The sequence below is a fragment of the Ursus americanus genome, chromosome 7, assembly GCF_024610735.1.
Source record: "Ursus americanus isolate L20-20 chromosome 7, mUrsAme1.1.p, whole genome shotgun sequence".
NCBI classification, from domain to species: Eukaryota; Metazoa; Chordata; class Mammalia; order Carnivora; family Ursidae; genus Ursus; species Ursus americanus.
The window spans coordinates 18,143,624-18,164,410 of NC_142133.1; the positions used below are offsets into that span (position 1 = coordinate 18,143,624).

The window sequence follows — 20,787 nt, forward strand, 5'->3', positions numbered from 1 at the left end:
TCTAATGTTGTAGCCCTGTCAAGTAGCATTCTTCTTCACACTGCCTTACCTCTTCTAAGGCTTGGAGGGGTCCAACTTGGTCCCCTGGAGGAATGAGTGTCATGGGGGTAGATAACCTGAATGAATACAATGAATACAATGAATCAGTCTTTGGACAGACAGATGGAAGCCACCTGTAAGCATCATCACATGTTGAACAGCACAATATCACATTAAAGTAAATAGATGTGACCTCATCATTCAGTTCTTCATATCAAAATCACATGTATTAGTGATTTTTTTTTTCCTGATGATGAGTTGATACTCTGCCTGATATTTTGGCATGTCACAGTGACTCTTGTACTGACAAAACAGAAAAATGGAGCTATATAGCAGACTCTTGAAATAGGAACCAATACTGAGAAATCTCAGCAAGTAGATCTCAAGTCAGGGATCAGCTCTTCATGTTTTTTATTTGCACATTTGTTGCTTTGTACACAGCTTGATTTCATATCATCGTGTGCTCCTGGGTCATATATATTTATTGAAATGTACTTATGCCATGAGAATCGTAATACCTTATATAATACTATCAATATCCACTATCTTAAAGTATTGTTTTCAAGTTAATTTAAAATAATTTAGGAGGAGCATCAAGACTATTTTAAGAAGTCAGCATAATAATTACAATATGATTTATTTCTTTATTTTTAGAAGTGGATGCAATGCAGGACATCTTGGGTCATTTATACCAAAAGATAATGGTGATGCTGATAATAACACTTCACATTTGTTGAAAGTAAATCTTAGGTGGAAGTATTAAAACAATAGTCCACAATAGTTGTAGTTCCTACTGAGTTTAAGAGTATTTACACAAAAATTCCTCTGTTACCTAACTCATGATTATAAAAAGTATAAATGAGAGGAGGCTGGTGCCAGATGTTTGCTTAGGGTTGGCGTATATTCATTGGAGGATTATGAGGCTTGCTTACAAGTCTATTATCTGTTTAGTTGTTTTTTTTTTTTTTTTAATGGTAAGGGTCAGAAAAGTTTACTTGTCTCAGAAGATGTCAAAATCTTATTATGTGTACTATACATGTAAGGGAGCAAGAAGATTGATCTGTGAATAGTTGGTAAGAAAGGATAACATTAGGATACGTGCATATGGGAAAGGTGAATGAGGATATTTCCATGTAATAAATGTGCACACTATTATGTTTCTTGATATTGAATGTACAAAATGTGAGATTCATTATAATTAGTATGGGTTAAATTCAGATATCGATAGTTGGTGCCAATAAAGTTTGGATGCTTATCTAAAATTCATGTGCACAATCTGTGCTTCCTAATCAGCAAAATGGTGAGAAAAAACTAATCAATTTCTTCTGGAACTGCTGATATATTTGCTTCACCACAGATGAGAAAGTAGAGGTAGAGTCATCCACCAAATGAGAGGAAAGATTGACAAAAAATAATGGATAAACGTTTGTAAACTTGGCAAGTGTGGAGTTTGGTGGAAGTGAAAGACAGTTTAAGGTCATTTCTCATTTCATCCAAATAAATCCCCTTAGTCTGGGTTATACATTTTGGGGGACATAATCTACAGAGTGCTGCAAATCACTTAACTTTCTTTCACCCAGATGAATGTAGTGTGGCTACGAGGCTCTGTTCAGGAAATGAAGGTTCCAGATTGTGGCTGGCTTTATCAGAGGGTAAATCTTCCCTGAGAGAGAGGATCAGGGATGTGAGGGAAGGTCCTGGCCAGCAGCGATTGTCAACTCTGTGTCACAATGCTAGCAGTGGCAGGAGAATTGAAATGTAAAAATGAAATGTGCTTTTCAAAGGATGCATCCCCTTTGTCTTTTTCCCAGATGCAGTCTGTTCTCACTGGTTTAACATACTCTCTTGGCTTGGCTTCCCACACATTAAGGATGAGATCTAGAAAGGAAAACCGAAACTTTGAGTTAGTTCATTAAATGTTTAATTATTAACGAGGCTCTTTGGCTTTTAGTGCTTTTTTCTTTTTATAAATTTATTTACTTACTTAGGGGGTAGGGGCAAAGGGAGAGACTCTCAAGCAGACTCCCTACTGAGTGGCCAGCCTGACTTGGATCCCATGACCCATGCGATCATGACTTGAGCCGGAGAGCAGAAGTCGGATGCCCAACCAACTGAGCCACCCAGGTGCCCCAGTTCTTGGTGCTTTATATAGGATTTCAAGGAAGATTTTGGAGAGGATGGGTCTCTGTTCTTTGTATCTGAACTCACTGACTAAGCAAGCAATCCTCCCCAGACCTATTTGGGAGCAAGTGCAGAAGTGGAGTCAAAGGTGAAAACTAGCATGAAAGTGATTTATTCTTTCTTTCTTTATTTTAAATAATTTATTTATTCTTTATTTATTTTAAAACCCGGGCAGTGCATTCTGGTCACACTGTCAGCTGTCAAAATGCCACTGCCCCTTTTATCTGCTTGTTTCAGTACCTACTGATGGAAATCATTAATCTTTTTAAAGTTTTTATTAAAATTCCAGTTAGTTAACATACAGTGTAATATTAGTTTCAGGTGTGCAATTTAGTTATTCGATACTTCCATACAACAGTCAAGCTCATCACAGCAAGTGCCCTCCTCAATCCCCCATCACCTATTTCACCCATCCCCCATCCACCTCCCCTCTGGTAACCATCAGTTCTCTATGGTTAAAAACCTGTTTCTTGGTTTGCCTCTCTCTCTTTTTCCCCTTTGCTCATTTGTTTGTTTCTTAAATTCCACACACGAGTGAAATCATATGATATTTGTCTTTCTTTGACTGACTTATTTTGCTTAGCATTATACTCTCTAGCTCCATCCACAGAAATCATTAATCTCTGGAATCGGCATTTTAATTAAAACCTAAAGGGAAGTGGTTGGCATAAATTTATGTATGTGTGTAAGTGTAGGTGTATGTGTGCACTTGTTTAGATTGTGTGTGTGTGTATGTTAAAATATGTAAAATATATACATATTTCCAAGTGTCATGATATTTTATGCATTTTGGGTTTGACGTCATATTTGTGGTTTTAGAAAAAACTTGTAATCACATGGAGACACTTCTGAAATTGTAATAGATGAGTGTATTTTTGAAAGGAGACTCACTGCAGATCCTTTCAGAAATAAATATTTATTCAAAAAAGAGTGTATAACTTTTTGTAAGTTCTATAAAGCTTAGAGGTTTATAGATTATAGTTATTTTAAACAAGAAAACTGCAGATGATAGTACTGCCTCTGGTCAGGAAAAAGAACAATTAGCCATGTGAAGATCCCTTGCAGTACCTCCTTCAGCAGGATAGTAATATTTCTGATTTCCCTCCATTTTTCTTATCAGTGGCATTCTCCATCTTAAACCTGATTGCCTGTCTTCTGCTATCCCCCGGATAACTAGTCCGATCCCTCCCTTCTGGCACCCACTTGGATATTCCCCCTTCGAAAAGGGGCTTCTTTCTATAAAGTCCAAACCCCGTTAGACATCTCCTTTCAAGGAACTGTCTGTGGTTAACTATCTTGTTGGATAGTGTTAATCTCTGCAAAGGTCAGATGAGGTATTCTAAGAGGAATTTCCTTTTAACTAGGGCACAGCCCATGACTGCCACAGATGATTGTCCAGTGAAATGTCAAGTTCCAGCAACACTGGGACACACATAAAGGAAAAACTAATCACTGTTTCCAGGGAACTTGCACTCTTGTTGTGTTACCGCCCAAAAATGCAAAGAAGTATGTGATGTATTCTGCAACAGTGCAAAAAAGTATGTGGTTATTAAGATTGTGTTCTGATTTCATTAAGTTGAAAAGCCAAGTTGATTGTTTGTCCCCACTGTGCAGTGTTCATACTATGCAAATTCATCCAGCAAACCCTCTTCTGCCTGCTCTAAGGGACCATTTTTCAACAAGCCATAGTAACCTTCACATATGGGCAGAAGAAAGGGTGAATCTTGAGAGAAAAGTTCCAGGCCAGTTTTCTTGAGTCAGGAATAAATAAAGAGAGATATTTATGATTGCCAAGAAAGGGATCATCAGCAATCAGGGTCTTCCAGACAACAGAGTGTTACAAAGGTGGGGATATGTGTTATTATAGGAACAGCAACAGAAAACGTAACTCAGAAGTGGCAACGAGAAGTGATCGACTGTTTTACTCTGTATTTCTAGGTCGAATGAGGAAAAATAAATACATGCTTGTTATAGGCCCTCAGTCTCTTCTTTGTCTCTCAAAGATGGATCGTATTAGGTAAACTGTGGCATCTTGGCAATCACCACCTTGTAAAAAGATGAAAATAGGTTGGTTTGGTGAGGAGTGGGGAATGTATCACTGGCTGTGTGACTGGCTTGCGTGAGAGTGGGAGATGACAAGTGAACATGGCACTTTTCTGTTAGAAGAGGGTGAGAGAAAAATCTCATAAAAGGCTAAGAAGGGGACTATTGTAGGGGCTCCACTATATTAGTTTGCTAGGGTGTCACTAACAAAATGCCACAGACTGGGTGGCTTAAACCACAGAAATTTATTTTCTCACAGTTCTGGATGCTGGAAGTTCAAGATCAAGATGTCAGCATATTTGGTTTCTTTTGAGGCCTCTCTCCATGGCTTCCATCTTGTTGCCTGTTCACATGGTCATCCCTCTGTACCCACATGCCCCTAGTGTTTCTTTGTGTGTCCAAATTTCCTCTTTATATAAGACATCAGTCAGATTGATTAGGGCCATTCTAATTGCCTCATTTTAACTTTATCACCCTTTTAAAGGGCCTATCTCTGAATATGGTCACATTCTGAGGTACTGAAGGTTAGGGCTTCAGCACATGAATTTTGGGAGAACACAGTTCAGCCCATAACACCCACATTACTGTATATTCCAAAGTGCTATTATCAAACCTAGAGCCTAGGTTGGTCTTGGCCATCTACACAGATTGTCAAAGCTCCATTTGTATTTCTCTCTTTCAGCATTTTTCTAGTACTGCCTCTAAGATTTCCAGGATATTATTCCATGAATCTGCCATTTCCTCCCATTGTACTACCTCTACTTCCAGTTATATGAAGCAATTAATGATAACTATCTCTGGAGTATAGCTTTCCAGTCAAATTTGCATGCCCCTTTGCTATTTGGTTTAGAGCAGGAATCACAAATTAAATGCCTAAGGGGAATGAGTAGGCAACACAAATGATGAAGCTGGCCCACCACAGGGTAACAGGAGCATTAGAAACAGTACATGACTCTTAAAGGGGACATTTGCTGGAGAGCTTGAGCTGATGGAAGCCGTGTGAAGATCCCTGCCCCAGGTTTCCTGATTTTGCTAGGAAGGCTGAGAATGCAGATATTAATTGAATGCTTACAATTTTTAAATATTGTGAACTGTTTCAAATAACATACCGTGTACTTCCCCATTCTATACTGTCTCTTCAAGATTTTATCTTGCATCTATTAGAGATGCTGTTTCAGAGCCAATGATAAAAATAGAAATTCTCATGGAGACTAGGAAAGACTAGAATAGGGTATTCACTCATGGAAGGAGATGGAGACATTTTTATTTTCCAGAATCCATCTTAGGTGATGTACTATGTGTGCCTCATTGAAAAATGCTGCTTAGAGTAAAAGGAAACCTACAAGGCATTCTCAAGCAATAAAAAAAATATTGCTAAGCCATAAATCACAAGAGGATGGAAAGTTAAGGGAAGAGGAGGGCAGGAGAAAGCAAGCAGAGACAAGTTAGCCAGTGAGAGGGAGGGAAGTTTTGTCTCAGAAGAGGGGGAATGGTCTAAACAATTAGAAGCAATCAGAAAGGCCTCATGGAAGTAGGGGTAGTTGAGCTGGGTTTAATAAATAAATAAACAGCTTTTCATTTTAGGATGTGGTAAAGGTAGAAACAATATGTTGTTATATTTGAGAAACAGTAGGGATTCTTAATAATCTTAGAATGGAGGCCGTCCTCTGTAAAGGTAAATGACATCAATTGGCATCTCTAGTTTGGTATTATTTCTGGATGATTTTCCTAACCTTAGGATCTTTGTGTAACTAAAAAGAACAGGCAGGAGAAGAAAGGAAATAAACACTAAAAAAGCCTTTTTTTCTAAAAAAGAGGTCCACAGTCTTTTTCTAAGGGTCATACCATCTCTCTCTCTGCAAACACTCGGTCACTGCATGAAAGCAGCCAAATACAAAGCATAAACAAATGAGCTTGGCTGTGTCCTAATAAAACTTTATGTATAAAAAGCGGTGGTGGGCCGTATTAAGTGTGCGTAGTTGGCTGAGTCCTGACCTAGAGAGAAAACCACAGTAACGTACGCTAGGGGTAGGAGAGAAAGGAGGAAACGTCCAGAGAGTTACCCTAAATAGTGCAAAACACAATCCTGGACACCGTCCAAATGATTAATGTCTTTTGTTGAAATCCTATGGAAGTATAAGGAAGAAAGGAAGGAAACCGTGTGGGAAGGAGATGATGGATTGGTGATTTTTTAAATGCAGATAGAAATACGTGGCACTATTTAGGAAAATGAGTTCTAAATGAAATGTGAGACCATGCCTCTTTGAGAAGGCTAACCAAAGAAGAAAAGCCAGAGCATGAGGTCAAATCATTGAGAGAAGTATCAAAGGTCAGGGTGGAAAGGATCTAGTGGTGTAACAACAGGTGATGATAGAAACTCACCGCAGTAAAAGGGCTGGTGAAGGGGATTTGGGCTCTTAATTCTCCTGAGGCTTCCTCTTTGAACCAGGAGCCCCTCAGCCTCATTAAGGTCTGATTTTTCTTTGAGGCACCACTCCAGATTTCTCACTTTAAATCTATTCCCCCAACCCTGAGAGGCAGATGAGAAAAATGAGAAATGCTGGGGGAGAATGGGCCTCTATTGATGTTTACGTGCCCCTCCTCAGCACTAGGCCCAGTGAACATGTTTCCTAATTTCTGAAAGCTCTGTCTATTCCCATGAGGTGTGGACAATCCCACAGGCTCAGTGCGGTGTCTATAGAATATTAGGCCATACAGATGTCATTAAGGCAATGTTCCCAGCTGATAAAGTGAATGCAGGCAGCAGGAGACCCAGAGAATTGAGTTTATCAAGGGGATTATAGTACTCTTGTTATCTAGTTTAACAGTTTGGAGATCACCAAATCCCACATCACCATCATCCCCTTTCTGCCAGTGTTTTCCCCATCTCGTTCAAGACCTGCCACTGAATCATTTCACAGTATGCTTTAATGACAGTGGATATGGGATTCACTGTGGTTTCATAATAAAGCTGCAGCTGCCAGGCTTGTCTAAAGAATTACAAGGTCTCTTTTCCAAGCACAGTGAAATGAATATCACATCAAAAATAACACCTAGGATTTAAAAATAAAGGTTACTTAGATACAGCTTACAAGAACCAAATTCTCTTTTAGTTTTTCTTCCATAGAAATTCCTGAGCCCTGAGATGCCCTTTGAGTGAAGTGGAATGTGAGGAGAGAATCTGCTTAGGGTAGAACTAATTGTACCCGTGGCCTCCATCTTCACCAAACCCAGCTGCCCTCCTCCTCACATCCATGTGGAGCCAGTACCTGGCGCAGTGCCTCAACATAGGAGATGCTTTGTAACTGGGAGGCAGATTGGACAAATGCGTAATTACAAATGTACTTGGTGCTTCTCAGGTCTTGCGAGGGAGCTAGCTGGTTAACATTCTCTTCTCTTATTTTGTCTTTACTTTGCAAATTACCATCAGGTTTGGGATGTATTCCAAAGAGGGATTTTTTTTTTATTGAGCAATATGAAAACTAGGCAACCTACTTTCTTGTTTTCAGTCAAATGTGAACCATTTCTGAGGAAGTATTTTGAATTGGTAGACAGCTGGATATTATTTCTGTATACTAACCTATGAACTGGAATCTTGAGTTATTTTTCCATCAGGGTTGTTAATGTCTATGCTGTGGTTGGTGCTAATCACAACTTTAATTACTTTATAATTACACAAGAACTACCATGTGGTTAGATGTTTTCTCACACTGAGAAGCACATGGGATCTTCTTGATCATACCTTCTCTGTGCTCCTCCTTTGTCACCTCTCTGTTTTTTCTCCAGATAATTAGAATCTATGAAATTCAGGACTAACTCCAATGGTTCAATAATTTATTGTATAGTTAATAGACAAGCTGTACTCTTCACTTACTGAAAGTACAATTAAAAACACATAAAACTTTAATTCATACAATGTTTAATTGGTAGGTTTGATGCCAGTTATGGTACCAATGTACTCTTACCCCAATTTTAACTCCTACATTATTTTCCATTAAAAAATGTTAAATTAAAAGAAATTGTCATTAAGTATCAGTAAAAGCTGTCACTGAACCTAGCAGGTGGTATCTGTTAGCAAAGCTAAGTTCACTTAGGGAAATGGTTCCAATGGAATTATTTCTTAACAAACACAGGCAACACACACACACACACACACACACACACACACCTGCAATATTCAATGTCAAAAGCTTACGCAGATATCCAAGACACAACATTGGAAGGTAACAAAATATGAAAAAAATTCATAATGAAATAAACGTGAGTTAACACAAGACAAGAAAGTTTGCACTCTTAAACTAAGATAAAAATGCCCTTAAGACACAGGATTACTCTGCTTAAAATTGTATCCCTATTCTTGGCCTTGCTCTCTTCCAAAGAAGTCTTTCACAGATAAGGAAAAGTTAAAAAAAAAAAAATCAAAGCCATTGGTAAGGTTGAACCCCTTGTCCAAACCATAAAAGTTCTCTCTGCCCCTTTCTGTTGCAATACATTATAGAAGGGGGCTGTAGTTACCATGTACAGTTTTAATCAAAGGAACTTTAGAAATTGTAATTAATCCCCCCTCCTTTTTGTTTTACTCCTTTTATCCAATTTCTTTGCTTTCTTTAAATAAAGGCCCTGAATGGGAAAAGTACTTTGTCCTAGAGAGTTAAGACTCTGCACAGTTGATCTATGATGGGGTGGCAATCATGCTGTCCCAAGGAAAAAAATCAAACTTATCTCATCATCCTGTGGGCATATGTGGTTTTCCCTTGGGACGTTTTCTGAGTGTTGTATTAGAACTTTATTGCACATGACTCAGTTCAACCTACTTTTCAGGGCTTCCCATCTTATCTTTCTTTGATGAAGGTTCCATGTTGCAAGGAACCCTAAGTATTTCACTTTATATTTATTCCAAGGTGGAGATTGCCTCCCAACAGCCCTGCACCGTCATTATTTGACTTCTGTTTGAAAATTACCAGGGAAGGAATGTTTACTGTTTAGCAGGCATCACATTCCACTTAGAGATGGCTTCAATTTTGAGGAAGAGCTCCCCTGCAATTTCTAGCCCTCATTCTGGGTTAGGAGTCTGGTGATGGAAATAGGGCCAAGGTTTTGGGAAGGATTTCTCAGTCCTTGTAGTACTGACGCTTTGGGTGGGATAATTCTTTGTTTTCGAGGATGTGTGGTACACTGTAGGATCCCAGGTCTTTTCCCACCAGATGCCAGTAGTACCTCTCCCCCCACACCTGCCCCACTCCCTTCAATACTTGTAACAATAAAAAATGTCCCCTTGTGGTTAGGGGGGGAAGGAAGTTACCTCTGGTTGAGGTCAACTGTCTAGAGAATGAGAACATAGCTAGTTTATAGGAAACCTGGGCTTCTAATCTTTTGTTATTTCTGTACTCACTTAGCATAATCCTTTATTTTTTTAATATTTTTTATTATGTTATGTTAGTCACCATACAGTACATCCCTAGTTTTTGATGTAAAGTTCCATGATTCATTAGTTGCGTATAACACCCAGTGCACCATGCAATACGTGCCCTCCTTAATACCCATCACCAGCCTATCCCATTCCATCCCCTGACACCCTCAGTTTGTTTCCCAGAGTCCATAGTCTCTCATGGTTCATTCCCCCTTCTGTTTACTGCTCCCCCTTCTTCTTCCCTTTCTTCTCCTACTGATCTTCCTACTTCTTATGTTCCATAAATGAGTGAAACCATATGATAATTGTCTTTCTCTGCTTGACTTATTTTGCTTAGCATTATCTCCTCCAGTCCTGTCCATGTTACAGCATAATCCTTTAAAAGAGATCACTTTGGATGTATGAAGGGGACAGGGATTGGGTTTTCTAAGTGGGTGTGTGTTGTACCACCTGCTATCACTCAGTGGGCCTGTTTCTACATTTTTGTGAGATGACGTGCTCCCCAGACATGTGAACTGGACTAGATCTATAAGAATCTCTTTTCACTAAAATTCTGTGAACTTAAGTTATTACATAATGAAAAGATTAAAAGATGAAATGTCACGTCACCTCTGCCATGGCTTGGCGTGGCCCACTACTCAGATAGACACCTTGGATTCTGGCTTTTCACTGGACATTTTGCTCATTTCACACCCTGTTGTCCTATACCCCATCACTAACTTCGAAAATACATGTGTATTTTTATTAGGATTTATGTTGGTGTTTTTTGTGCTTTGATTAACCAATTTCCCTCAATTTTGAGTCGTCTTCCTCAATCATATTTTTCTCCATGAACCCTATTATTTTTAGTGATCAGTTTTGTGGAATGTAAGGTTTCTTGAGATTACAGATACTGTGTTACAGCTTTATGATTTGTAGTTTTAAGAAGTCAAATAGTATCAAAAGACTATAAAAATAGCCCTGAATTCCTCTCTCAAAATCTTTAGAACATTTTCTTCATCCCTGGTGTTACAAGATTTCAGGATGTGCCTGTCTGTAGGTCCTTTTTTCATTCATTTCATGGGGGCACTCAGTGGGTACTTTTAATCTGGAGTTAGATGCCTTTCACTTTGGAAACTTTTCTAGTATAATTTCTTTGATAATTCTTCACTCACCATTTTTTCTAGAACTTCTATTAATATAATGAAAGCAGAAGAAGATTTAAATGAAACTTCCGCAGTTATGTAATACAAACTATAAAAATAGAAGTGAAAGGAGGCTGATGCCAGGTGTTAGCCTAAGAGTTGGCATATATTTGTTGAAAGTTCATTGCAAGTAAGTCTTGCTGTTGTTTAAATTTTTCAAAAGCTAAAAGTCAAAATAGCAAAAAAAAAAAAAAAGTCATTTCAAAAGCTTGTTATTTGCAATGTGTTTGAGCAAGAAGAAAGTAACAGTACTAAGAGTTACTAGGAAATGATCAAAGTACGCTGCCTAATGAAAATGAATCAGGAGGGTGCATCAAGGTAGTATGCTCCTTACCAGAGAATGTGGCTATCCTCTAGTTGTGGGCTAGTAAGTCTCAGCATCCCCTTCTTTAGAGACTTGTTCTGGCCTACTAGGAGCTGCCTCTCCTGATGGCTCTGCACCTACCTCTCCAGGCTCAGACAGTAATTGACTGACATGGGGGTAAAAAGGCCGGACCCTTGCTTCAAAGTGCAATTGATCTGGTGGTACAATGTGTCCTCTCGGTCTTTGATAATGGGACCAGACTGAAGGAAGTACCCAACTGAGACCAGGGTCTTGGGCAGGTTTTGTGTCCTGTCTTATCCTGCTTTTCTCCTCTCTCCTGAAAGCTTCCCCTCAATCTATCATTTGAACAGGATTTCCCATCTCAGGCTCTGGTGTGCGGGTACCCAACCTAAGATAGCAATTAGGCCTTTAAATTCAAAGGGCTCTTTATTCCCCTCTGATTATTTCTGCTTATGGTATCTTGTTCTTGACGCATGAATGTGATATTTTAAAGGCTTGTTTTGTTTTCTGCATCCTCTGTATTTTATCTGTTTGCATTGGTCTCTCTTTTACAATAAAGGCTTTCCTCAAATAATATCTGGTAATTTTTGTCTATCCATTACTGTTAGGTAGGGACACCAAAAATTGGTATCCAAGTTCTGTGTGCATGGTGGACTAGTCTCTGGTGGACATCATTTGTTAGAAAGCTTAATGGCCACTAGCTTATCATTAGATATGCCCAAATATTTTATTTTTGCATGGTTCATTTTCTCTGGAGAATGGTTCCCTTCTCTCTGGCCTAGGTAACGTACCCTTGGTTGCATGGTAGGTATTCTGGAACGGCGGGGAAGGGCCTCCAGAGTCATTTTTTTAGTGAGCAACTCTCACTCCATCCCTGTGTTAAAATCCAGTGGCTCATTCTTGCCCGTGGTTGTTGTTTTTTTTTTTTTTAATTTTTAATTCAATATGTTACCTAATAGAGAATAACAAAAGTGAAATCAAGACTAAAAAAGTGTGGGGGTGGGTGAGTGGCAATAACAGTATCTAAAGCTGCAGTACCTTATAGAGGAGTGCCTGGATGGCTTAGTCGGTGAAGCGTCTGACTTGGTTTTGGCTCAGCTCATGATCTCATGGGTCGTGAGATCGAGCCACTGCCCCCCCCCACCCCAAAATCAGGCTTCATGCTCAGCGGGGAGTCTGCTTGAAGATTCTCTCCCTTTGCCCCTCTCCTGCTCATGCATACACTCTCTCTTTCTCTCTCTCTCTCAAATTAATAAATAAATCATAAAAAATATAAAGCTACAATACCTTATTGAATGGATTAACATGTTTGCTCCCAAAAGTCTTACATTGCTTACACTTTTATTACTGAAGTATAGTTGTATTAGTTTCACATGAATAACATAGTGATTCAACAATTCTATACCTTTCAGTGCTCACTACTGAAAGTGTAGTCACCATCTGTCACCATACAGTGTTATTACAATCCTGACTATATTCCCTATGCAGTACTTTTCATCTGCATGACTTAATTTTATAACTGGAAGTTTGTACCTCTGAATTCCTTTCATTCATTTCACCCATCCCCTCATCCTGCTAGCCCCCTTCCCTTTGGCAATCACCAGTTTATTCTATTTGAGGCTGTTTCTGGTTTTTTTGGTTTTAGATTCCAGATAAAAGTGAAATCATATGGTATTTGTCTTTCTCCATTGGACTTATTTCACTTAGTGTAATATCCTCTAGGTCCAACCATGTTGTTGCAAACAGCAAGATCTCAGTTTTTAAACAGTGGAGTAATATTCTATTTTATATATTTATATATATATATACATACACACACACACACACACACACACCATGTCTTCTTTATCCATTCATCTATTGATGGATACTTGGGTTGCTTCCACATCTTAGTTATTGTAAATAATGCTGCAATAAGCATAGGGGTCCATATATCTTTTCGAATTAGTGTTTTTATTTTCTTTGGGTAAATACCTCGTAGTACAATTGCTGGATCATATGGTATCTCTATATTTAATTTTGTGAGGAAACTCTATCCAGTTTTCCACGATGGATGCAACAGTTTACATTCCCACCAATGGTGCAAGAAGTTTTCTTTTTCTCCACATCTTTGCCCAACACCTGTTGTTTCTTGGGTTGTTGATTTTAGCCATTCTGACAGTTGTGAGGTGATATCTCATTTGGTTTTGATTTACATTTCCCTGATGATTGAGGTTGAGTATCTTTTCATTTGTCTCTGGCTATCTGTATATCTTCTTTGAAATTCAGGTCCTCTGCCTACTTTTTAATCAAATAATTTGCTTTTTGATTTTTGGGGGATTTTTTGGTCATGAGTTGTATTTTTCATATATTTTGGATACTAACCCCTTATCGGATATGTCATTTGCAAATATCTTCTCTACTCAATAGGTTGCCTTTTTGTTTTGTTGATGATTTCCTTTGCTGTACAGACTTTTTTTATGTAGTCCCAACAGTTATTTTTGCTTTGGTTTCCCTTGCCTGAGGAGACCTATCCATACACATGTTGCGAAGGCCGATGTCCAAGAGATGATTGCCCATGTTTTTTTTTCTAGGAGTTTTATGGTTTCAGATTACATATTAGGTCTTTAATTCATTTTGAGTTTATTTTTGTGTGTGGTTTCATTCTTTTGCATGTGGTTGTCTTATTTTCCCAACACCACATATTGAAGAGACTGTCTTTCTCCCATTGTGTATTCTTGCCTCCATTTTCATAGATTAATTGGCCATGTATGTGTGGGCTCATTTCTGGGCTTTCTATCCTGTTCCATTGATCTATGTATCTGTTCTTGTGCCTGTACCATACTGTTTTGATTACTATAGCTTTGTAATATTTCTTGAAATCCGGGATGGCAATACGTCCAAGCTTTTTTCTTCTGTCTCAGGATGGCTTTGATTGGGTCTTTCTTTTGTCCACACAAACTTTAGGTTGGTTCTAGCTCTGTGAAAAATGCTGTTGGTATTTTCATAGGGATTGCATTAAATGTGTAGATTTCTTTGGGTTCTATAGACATTTGAGTAATATTTGTTCTTCCAATCTATAAGCATGGAATGTCTTTCAATTTCTTTCGTTAGTGTTTTATAGTTTTCAGAGTACAGTTCTTTCACTCCTTTATTTAGGTTTATTCCTAGGTATCTTACTATTTTTGGTGCAATTGCAAATGGGATTGTTTTCTTGATTTCTATTTCTGCTGCTTCATGCTACTGCCTTTTTTTTTTTTTTAAAGTCTACTTTGTCTGATGTAAGTATGACTAGCCTGGATTTGTTGTTGTTTTTGTTCCATTTGCATGGAATATCTTTTGTCATCCCTTCACTTTTAGTGTGTATGTGTCTTTAGGTCTTAGGTGAATCTCTGTAGGCAGCATATATAGATGGGTCTTGTTTTTTTTATCCACTGACTCCTAGAATCCTTTGATTGGAGCATTTTGACCGTTTATTATTTTCTGGTTGTTTTTGTAGTTCTTTTCTTTTCCTTTTTTTTTTTTTTTTTCTCTTGCTAGGTCCCCTTGTGGTTTGATGGTTTTCTTTAGTGTTATGCTTGGATTCCTTTCTCTTTCTTTTTGTGTATTGTAGGTTTTTCATTTTCATTACCATGTTCATAATCTTATGGGTATAGCAATCTATTTGTAGTTGATAGTCACTTGACTCTGAACACAGTATAAAAGCACTAAATTTTACTCCCCCCTCCAGTTCTATGTATTTTTCATCTTTTGTGTATCCCTTGACAACTTTTATAGATACAGTAGATCTTTCTTACTACTTCTATGTTTTAATCTCCATACTGGTTTTGTAAGTGATTAATCTACTACCTTTAATATAGGTTTGCTTTTACCAGTGAAATTTTTCCTTTTATTATTTTCTTCTTGTTGTGGCCTTTCCTTTCCAGTGAAAGAAGTTCTTTTCCCATTTCTTGTAAAGCTGGTTTAAACTCTTTTAACTTTCCTCCAATTCTAAATAATAACCTTGCTGGGTAGAGTATTTTCTTTAAAATATCATGCCACTCCTTGGGGCTAAAAAAAAAAAAAAATCAGCTGATAGCCTTATGGGGGTTCCCTAATTGTCTGCCTTTCTCTTGTTGCTTTTAAGGTTCTCTATCATTAATTTTTGCCAATTAAAATACTGTGTGTCTAAGTATTGTTGTGTTCATCTTGTTCGGGGTTCTCTGTACTTTTTGGACATGTATATATGTTTCCTTCCTCAGATCAGAGAAGTTCATTTCTCCAAGTGGGTTTTCGGTCCCTCCTACTAGGATCCCTATAGTGCGAATGTTATTAGGCTTGATGATGTCACAGAGGTCCCTTAACCTGTTAGGAGTTTATTATTCTTTTTGCTCTGCAGCTTGATTGCTTTGATATTACCCCATCTTACAGATTGACCTTATGCATCCTCTAATCTGCTGATTTCCTATAGTGTATATTTCAGTTATTGAATTCTTCAACTCTGAATTTTTTATATTTTCTATCTATCTCCTTGTTGAAGTTCTCACTGAATCATCCACTTTTTTCTCAAAACCAGCGAGTATCTTTGAGATTTTTGTCTTGTTCTTTCATTTTGGACATATTCCTCTGTCTCCTCGCCTTGAAGGTAATGGCTTTGTGGAAGATATCCTGTGGTGCCCTGTAGGCCAACCCTCCCTGGTCACCAGAACGAGGTGCTCCAGGGGCATCCCTTGTGTAGGCTGTGTACACCCTCCTTCGGTGACTGAGCTAGCTGAATGACCTGCTACAGCTGCTGCAGGTGTACTGGGCAGGGTGTGCTCCTGGTGCTGTTGAGAGGCCTGGCTGTAGCCATCACCCAGCCTAGCTGTCTGTAATTAGCCTCTGTGACAACTGCAGGCATATGGAAAGGCAGGGTTTGCTCACTGTGCAGCTACCTAAGAGGCCTCATTACAGGACCTGGGTACACTGGTATGTGGGGTTATCTCCCCCTCTCCCTATGGCAGGAGTCACTTTGGGCAGAAGCTGCTTTGAAGGGGTGACTGCCAAGGCAGGTAGGTTGAGTGGGGCAGGCACGTGGTGGTAGCAGTGTAAATGGGAAGTGTTTGTTAGAACCAGCTCCATCAAGCATCTGGCTATCATTGCTGGGGGAAGGCAAGGAAAATGGTGCTCACCAGTGTTCTTATTCCTGGAAAAATCTGCAGATTCCTGCCCCTCTGGCACATGTCCTAAAATTAGTCAAGAAGTGTCGAAGTATATCATAGGTGCTTTTCAAACTGCTGCTTCCATGCTGTGTCTCAGGTTGAGTTATTTAGCCTGTTTTCTCTTTAAGGGTAGGGACTTGGAGTTAAACCCCACTGATTTTTTCTGAAAGATTTTATTTATTTGACAGAGAGAGGGAGAAGCAGGCTCTCCACTGAGCAGGGAGCCTGATGTGGGGCTCTATCTCAGGGTCCTGGGGTCATGACCTGAGCCACCCCAAGCCCTGCTGATTTTTAAAGCTCCCAGAGTTAAAACTACTGTTTTAAAACCAGACATTATGGAGACTTTTTATTATCCCCATCATTACATACACATTTTGTTTAGATCTTTCTACAATATTTTATTTGCTTAACAAAAACGTATGTGCTGCTTACTGTATGCTAGTGCAGGTCTAAGCCCTCTGCAAATAAAACTCATTTCAATAACATAGTAATCCTATGAGGTTATATTACTATTCCCATTTTACAAACAAGGAAACTGAGCACAAAGTCATTTGCGCAAGTTATATAGCTACTAAATGGCAGTGGTAGATTTTGAATTGAGGCAATTAGGGCCCCAAGGGTTTTGTTCTGAGCCACTATATGACTATTGGATCTAACGTTGGGTCGCTTGTGGCTTGGGGTTATGAACATCTGAGTTTTACTGGAGGTAGAACTTGTTTCCAATTTTGTTGTTTTGGGGTAAAATCCAAGAGGAGATAGCAAGTTTTTCTAAGTTCCTCCCATAAAGTTTTAGGTTAGACATAATAGACATAAAGTCCCAACGACTGGTTAGTATTAGAACACTATAACATGGAGGCAGAAAGGGAAACCATGATATTCCTGCTCAGTCTAAGCAAGTCATCGGACACTTTTTAATAACTTTGAGTTATAGTTGTACTCAGAGATAGATATATATATAACTTTTGGCAAATGATGATGAAACCATCATCAAAATCTAGATAATGAGTATAGGCATCATACCAATAGTTCACTGCTCTACTTTGCAATCTCTGCCCTGCCACCTCCCCCAGGAAACTGTCACTAGCGTGCATTTTTGAGATTTTTATAAAAATGGAACCATGGAATCATAAGGTATGTCCCTTTTTTTTTTGGTCTTCTTTTTCTCATAAAGAGACCCATCCCTATTTTTTCATATATGAATAGTTTACTCCTTTTGTTGCTAAGCAGTGTTCCATTGTATGGATATACCACATTTGTTTATCCATTCACCTGTCAATGGATATTTGGTTAGTTTCCAGTTTTAACATATTCCAAATAAATAAAGCTGCTATGAACATTTGTATATAAGTATTTTTATAAACTTATTTCACTTGGATAAACTCCCAGGAGCAGAAGGGATGAAAAAGAGGATAGATACACACTTAAACTACCAAGTTGTTTTCCAAAGTAATCATGTCATTTTACATTACCATCAGTAGTGTATGAGCATTCCACTTTCTCCACATCCTCGTCAACATTTGGTATGGGCAGTCTTTTAATTTTAGGCATTCTGATATGTATTTCAACTTAACTTTCCTTTCCCTAATGACTTGAGCACTTTTTAAAAATTGGTGAAGCATTGGTTGAATTTCCCCCCCCCCCCCATTATTGAGATTTGAGAATTGTTCTTTAACACATATCTGATTTGCTAATGTTTTCTTTCTCACCTCTTTTGATTACTGGACCTTTATACTAACTCGGGTGGTATAAGACTTCTTTCTTTTTTGAAGACAATTTGATTAACGTAGATTCCATGTAAGTAAGTAAGTTTTGAGGAAACCACACAAAGGGCTTCGTTCTAAGTCCCCTCTTGGACCCTACTTGATAGTACTTTTTTCCCTTCCTTTTCTGTTGTCTTCAAGGACTCAACCCTCTTTCCTTCTGGAAACTGCTAATGCCCCTCTTCCTCTTTGAGCCTTTATCCTTGCAAGCCTGCCTGCAGAGGGAGAAGCTATATTTCTGCTTTCTTCTTTCTTACTGTCCTGAAGATAAGCACACAGACCCTTTTTATTTTAAGAAGGTTAGTGCTAATCACTATGGGGAAACAGATGGTAATAGCAAAAATAGCATTACCAGGAAAGTTAAAAGGTTCTAGAAATATTACAAAATTCTTACAGTTGTATTCTCTGGTCCATGGTTCTTGACTCCCCATAAAGGGATAACAATCAGCTGTTTGTTTACTGTTTTTATTGTTTGTAGGTGGAGCTCCTTATCCAATCTTTCTAGTCAGAATGCAATAAAACTGAATAGTCAGTAAAGACACTGTATTCCCTCAAGTGGGAAGAAGTTTATATCTCTGAAGATACTCAAGCTTGGTGATAGCTGTAGTCTATCCAAGAATAGCTGATTAGGGTATCTCAGCACAATGACTCTGGGGTTGCACAGGTGAATCCATACCAGGAAACCCTTGGAAATAAAATTCAGGATCAGAATTCCATTAGTGAGCTTCCAGAGGCTAGGAAACCAGAGACCAACTCAGAGTTCTCAGAAATTTGTGGGTAGTTTCAGGGTCTCTGAATGATGGAGAGCAGGTGAGGAGTGGCAGCCAGTCCAGGGTTAAGACAACCAGAAACAAAATAGCCTACACAGTAGACAGTGATGGCTGGAATTAGAAAGGAAGTGTTGAAAAGCCAGTCTCAATGGTAGACTGAGTTGAATAGCAGTGAAGGCAGGAGTCATTTAGTGTTAAAGTGTAGTGTCAGAGAGCCATGCCAGCAGCATGGCACAGTGTCCTTGAAGGTTTCTGGGATTTAGCTACATGGGGTTCTTTTTTTTTTCAGTCTTAAAGATGACTTCCTTTGCCAATTATCTACTTCCTTGCATGGCGTCAGCTCACTTGAACCTGCCGTGTAAGTAAGTTCATAGATGGTTAGAGGTAGCATAAACACTGCGTGATCCTCTATTTCAGCCCCCTCACTTAACACATAATGAAAAAGATAAACAATTTTTTAAAAATGTGAGACATTGTGTTGGTCCATGAGGTATCAGGGAAGAGTATCCAAACAGATGTCGACAGGCCTCGAGAAGATTACTACTCAAGTCCTTTCTGCGTTATGAATTTATCCTCTGTGGCACCTTTCTCCTTGTGCAGTTGCATAGTTTCAATATCAAATGAGATGATGTTTGTGAAAGCTCTTTGCAAGTTGGGAGGACAGCAGAAAAATAAAGTCCTGGGCTCAGTCAATGATGCATTTAAATCACCCACTGGGTGGTTCCAGGAACCAGAATTTGGAAAATTGGTGGAAGATTATATGTAGGTGCATATAAGGAAACAGAAAAGACCAGCAAATATCTGCAAACGAGGGGCACTGGGACACAACTGTCAATAATAACAGTTACCATTTGCTGCGCATATACTACATTCTCCTCTCATTTCATTCTCACAGTGAGCTCTCCATGATTCCCTCTATTTTAAGAATGGGGCGATGGAGACTCTGAGAGGTTAGGCAAACTCTCCAAAGCCAAGCAGCTGAGGCAGGGTTGTAAGCCCATGTGCTAACTACACTGTCCTACTTCCCTAATAAATGCAAAAGTTCCTGGGAGATGTTTGGGCACGCTAGGTTATCACGTGATAGCCAGCCTACCACAATAGGCCTGATTTTATTCCCTATCAAGAGATTTCTAAGAGGTGGGTAGGTACTTATTAAGGTGATGCCCCAGGAGAAAGTGAGAGTTCAAAGACCAAAGTAGGCTCTCCAGGGGAGATTTCAGTCAAGGGATTAACTAACTACCATCAACAAATGTAAGAGGCAGACTTATTTCCCCTAACCTACTGTTTGGAAAATAGGGTATGAAACTGCCTCATTAAAAGGGGACAGTAGAGCCTTCTATTTTACTGATAATGCATTTATGAGGGCGGCAGAGGCACTGGCCCCACTGTCAGTCCAGAGAGCTAATTAAGCTTAGAAATGGCCTTAATGGATTGGAGAAACAGAGACAATCTCTTCTCTTTCCCAAGCTCCTCACTCCTATCTATGCAGGAATAGCTCATTAACATCAGGTTTCGGATTATGTAAGACCCAGGGATTTGCTGTCCAAAGGAAGGGAGGAACTATTTTGAGATTCCAGTAACAATAAAGAGGAATGAAAAATTCCTGCAGGTGGGCTTAAGTTTGCGGACAGCAGAAACCGGAATTAACAGATTTTGACAAAAACTGATTTAGACCCCATTACCAGATTTACTGAAAGGAGATTGAAATGAATCCTCTGGAGGCCTGAAGAATCTAGCTTGGGGCTTGCACGCACCTTGGGTTGTTTGTGAATATTAAACGACAGTGCAGTGATTCTAAAGAAAAGGCTATTTTGCCCTTCAGGGGGTGGTTGACAATGTCTAGAGACATTGTTTATTGCCAGTAGGGTGCTGCTGGCATCTCGTGGGTGGAGAGACCAAGGATGCTACTAAACAGC

At 39.0% G+C, this 20,787-nt stretch overlaps 1 long non-coding RNA gene across 1 annotated transcript in view; it reads right to left on the reverse strand.

Annotated features, from left to right (window-relative positions):
• Positions 1-257: 257 nt before the first annotated feature.
• Positions 258-20,787, reverse strand: part of LOC148109638 (uncharacterized) — a 214,036-nt gene continuing 193,506 nt past the window's right edge. Inside the window, exon 5 of the long non-coding RNA XR_015725175.1 lies at positions 258-1,917. This is a non-coding gene — a long non-coding RNA (uncharacterized LOC148109638). The remainder of the gene's footprint in view (positions 1,918-20,787) is intronic.